The 4,675-nt window shown below is 38.5% G+C and overlaps 1 long non-coding RNA gene across 1 annotated transcript in view; it reads right to left on the bottom strand.

Annotated features, from left to right (window-relative positions):
- LOC102672398 overlaps nucleotides 1-4,675 on the bottom strand; it is a 21,056-nt gene that overhangs the window by 12,609 nt on the left and 3,772 nt on the right. Inside the window, exon 2 of the long non-coding RNA XR_421990.2 lies at nucleotides 3,972-3,978. This is a non-coding gene — a long non-coding RNA (uncharacterized LOC102672398). The remainder of the gene's footprint in view (nucleotides 1-3,971; nucleotides 3,979-4,675) is intronic.

The following is a 4,675-nucleotide window of genomic DNA, read 5'->3' as shown; positions in this document are numbered from 1 at the left end:
TCTCTCTCTCTCTCTCTCTCTCTCTCTCTCTCTCTCTCTCTCATTCTCTCTCATTCTCTCTGTTCTCCTATGTCGACGAACGAAAAAAAAAACGCGGTAGAACGGAAAGAAAAGCTTATTGCTTGGCCTACGCGATGGCCAACGAGAATTCATTCGGACAAGGGCTTCCGGAAATACGATTCGGAGTTGCTATATACCGTTTTCCCCTCTTATAAATCTTTACAAGATTTTCTTTATATTTCTTCTTACTCTTATTCTTCTGGCGGGCTTCAAATTTCAAAAGTGATGGGTAGAGATCCTTTCATTTCTCGCACTCACTCGCCATTCACTCAAGATCACTAATCACCGGGGCGCGTTCAAGTCCTTTTCTTCTTTTATTTTCCATATTTTTCCTTCCGCTCATCTCCATCTTCGAAGTAGAAAATTTCGCTTCGATATTAGTGATTCATGAATTTATCAAGGGACTTTGTTTGTTTTCTTCCTTTTTTTTTTTTTTTTTTTTTTAGATAGATCGATTTCATCGAGACGTGGGCGCGCCCAGGTTTTTATGACTATTCATAAGCTATACACGAAGAAGAAACTGGGAGATGATAGCTTCGAGTATTTAACGACTACGAGCAAAGGATAACCTACGAATTTATTTATATACCCTAGCCTCGCCGCTTGAAAACTTGCACTTGTTTTCCTCTTTCTGCAAGAGGATTACGATTTTATCGAAGTTTACACGCGCGCGATCTAGGGAGCGAGTAATTCCTATTCCGTTGAATCTCTACGATCGAAACAACGAATTAGCAGTGATTATAGTTTTTAATTGCGTGTATATATATATATGTGTATATATATATTTTGCATTACGCATGCGCTTCAAAGGGAAATCGATTGATCGATACGTCGTCACGATTGCTTCCTCCCTCGAAAGTTTTTTTTCGAAGAGGAATCGTTTTCAAGATCATTCAAAATTTTCCAAATTTTTGGCACACGATTCGTTCGATTTAAAATGAAGGGAAAACGACACGAACGTCGTCAAGATTCGAGTCGAAATGAAGCAGGCAGAGAAATTGTATAGTGTGCACAACGTCTTGAAACTCTCGAGGAAGAAATTTTCGCGCGACGCACGAACGCGCGCTTCCTTATGGATTTCGCGTAATACAACCGATACAGAAATATTCCCGTCAACGAGACAGCGAGCTTACCCTGACAGACAAACGCACTACCGAGTCCGATAGAAGAATTTCATATTAAGCCTTAAACCTTAAGAATGGTGTATCGCTTTCGAATACCACGTAGCCAATCATGGATGATCGTATGGAAGGCGTGTCTTTCTCTCGAATCATTTTCTCTTAAAAATTCTGAAAAATTCAAAAATTGCTTTTGCAAACAATAATATCATTTTGGCGATACGATTTCAATTTCAATTGAATCGTTTTCAATGACAGAACGAAGAAAAAAAAAAGAAAGAAAGAAAAGATCGAAGAAAAAAACTTAAAAAATTAGGATGTATATAAAAGAGGATGCATATTCCTAAATTTTTAGAAAATCGTTCGACAGAATCACACGCTTCGCGAAAAAAAATTTTCAAATTTTTTTTTTTTTTTGTTTTTAATCACTACGAACGAGCCTTCTAGACCTTGATTTCCGATGGGGCGGCCATTTTACGGGTCTCACATCTCTCCTCCCCTTCCCTCCCCTCTATTTTCTTCAGTTCCCTACCCCGACAATTCTTCGTTCTCCGCGTACCATTTTTTTTTTTTTTAATCACTACGAACGAGTCTTCTAGACGTTGATTTCCGATGGAGCGGCAATTTTACGAGTCTCACATCTCTCTTCTCCTTCCCTCCTCTCTATTTTCTTCATTTCCATACCTCGACAATTCTTCGTTCTCCGCGTACCATTTTTTTTTTTTTTTAATTTCCTTTTTCCTCCTCCCTGTTCTCCTTGCTTTAAAAAAAGCAACCCTCTGTCTGTTGTCCCGTTTGGTCCGCACTACCAGCATTGATTATTTTCTTGCTTTCGCAATGCACAAGAACGCTTGTGTTTTTTTTATTATGATTCCTTATTACTCTTTTTTAAACATTTTTTTATCTCCTTCGCCATCATTTTTCTCACTTTTCTCTCTTTCTCTCTCTTTTTCTCTCCTGATCTCGGATCCATCTTCTTATCTTTTTCCGTCATGCCCTCCGATCGGTCTCCTCCTCCTCTTCCTCCTCCTCCTCCTCCTCCTCCTTCTTCTTCTTCTTCTTCTTCTTCTTCTTCTTCTTCTTCTTCTTCTTCTTCTTCTTCTTCTTCTTCTTCCCACCTCCGCATACTTTACAATCGACATTAATTAACGAATTAATTAGTACAAGCTAAACACGCGTTAGAAGAACTATATAACTAGAAGAAAACACGGGCTTCGCGAATGGTACTCGTTTTCCACGGAATTCGACTTCTTCTCTTTCTCTTTCTCCGCCATGCAATGATGCTGCGCATCATTGATCCTTCTTCTCTCCTGTATCCTTTGATTCTTCGAAACTTTAATTCGGCGAGTTATTTTATTTCCAATTCGAGGAACGCCGGTGTGTCGAGCTCTCTTTAAGCCTCGAGAAAAGGTGTATTTCGATTCGTTTCCGATAAACGAATAGATCGAATTCGAAAAACTTGGAACATAGATGGAAACGGTTAGAGCAGAGAGACGAACACCTTCGATTTTCCTCGAAAGATCTCGAATTGATTCAATCTCATCCCCTTTCTTTCTCTCGGTGGCGCGATTCTTCTTTTCTCTTCGTAAAGATCTTCGTTCTTTTTTCTCGACAAGTTTTCTCAATCTCTTTTCTCTCCCTTTCTCTCTCTCTCTTTTTTCGTTCGTAAAAAATGTTTTTTTTTCCTTTCTCTCTCTTCTTCTTTTTGGCAGCTTTACCAATTACATTACGCGACGCGGTTATACACGCTTAAATAACTAAACTTAATACGAGCTAAATTTCTAGCGCGATTTTTTTTTTTTTTTTTTAAACGTACGACCCTTTTTGCCCGATCTCGTTTCCTGATCGCCTCGGCGATCGCTTAAAAAAATAGGGTACAAAAATTATTCATCTAAATTTGGAAAGCCTTATCCGAATACTACGCGAATTTATCTTTTTTTTTTTTTCGTTTTTCTTCTTCTTTTTTTTTCAGCTTTTCTCTCAAAATTTCCTTTCATAATTTTCCCCCCCGCTTAATAAAACACAGCCGAATAAAAATGCCCCGATTTTCGAATTACGTTCTAATCAAATCGTTTACAAAAATCACCCGCGAATATCATCATTTCTTGTCCGATTCGACGTTTTTGTTTTTTAAAAAACACGTATAAAAAAGACTACCCTAACGTGACACTTAGAGCACGACAATTATTACAATTTTTTCTTTCTTTCTTTCTCTCTCTCTCTCTCTAGTAGATATAAAAAAAGGAGATTGCTTATCGTTTTCTCGCGAAAGACTGTCCCTTTCGCCTTTTTTTTCTTTCTTTTTATTTTTTTTTTTCTTTTTTATCCATCGCTTATTTTTATTCGACGATTCTTCTTCCTCAATGACAAAAAAAACGCCGAGTTTATCGTATGAAACGAGCTCGCCCTTCGGATCCACGCGGGCAATCCGCTTGCGCGTAATAATAACGAAACGCGAAAAAACGAAAAAACGAAGAAAAAGAAAAAAGAAACACGTCGCTGAAATTGGTGTCGATTTCACGCTGATATATCTCCTCTTCATCCTCTTCCTCTTAGAACCGAGTATAAAATATTAGTGTCGCAGTCTTAACGACGCAAGATGTCGTGACGTATACGTTATAACGTTGGAAAAATCGTATTTACCAATATGTGCGCACAAAGTTTTATCATCATATGTGCGCGTCACCTTAAAAAAAATTTCCTCTCGTGTCCTCTCTCCCTCGAAATTCTCTCACTCGATTGTTCGACGTCCCTCTCGACATTTTCGAATTCTCGATTCTAATTTATTGCGACTCTAAACCTACGATTAATTGGAAAAATTGCATGGGATTGTCTACGAGGACAGCAATCGATTAGAGCAATTTGGAAATGGACACGAGGGAATTTTTAAGAATCTCTTTCTCTCTCTCTCTCTCTCTCTCTCTCCTCTCTCTCTTTACGTTCATTTAGAAGAATCGTGAACTCTGCCGAGAAGAGTTTTACACCTAAAGAATTTTACACGGCAGAAGACGAAAAATATTACTAAGAAAAGGGAACGGGGTAGCGATACACACGATTACACGGTATGTATAATATATATATATATATACGTAACGGTTATATGGTATACATACACACACAAGAATATAACGCGATTAAATGTTACGTAGGGGAGGGAGTAGGTGATTATAGCACATCCACACGCCATTCAGACACATTGGTTTATACCCCTTGAGGAAATTGCCTGTAAACGGGTTCCGATACTCTTCGGGGGCGGCCTACCGACTAACGATTAATTACAACACTCCGCTGTGAAAGCTTAATTACGATCGTTGCACAAGCGTCCATCCATTTTATCTTTCCTTCATCCAAATTTCTCTTCCATCTCTTTCTTGCCAGTGAACTCCTTTGCAGCTCAGCCATCCTTCTATCGAGTGTCCATCTATCGATTCTTTTCCAAAAAAAATGGAGAAAATTCTCGCGTAGCAATCATTCAATTTTTCAAACGAGAATAGGAA

This window comes from Apis dorsata, unplaced genomic scaffold (genome assembly GCF_000469605.1).
Source record: "Apis dorsata unplaced genomic scaffold, Apis dorsata 1.3 scaffold_292, whole genome shotgun sequence".
Lineage (NCBI taxonomy): Eukaryota > Metazoa > Arthropoda > Insecta > Hymenoptera > Apidae > Apis > Apis dorsata.
The sequence above is the reverse complement of the archived record's forward strand: the minus strand, read 5'-3'. Positions and strand labels throughout refer to the sequence as shown.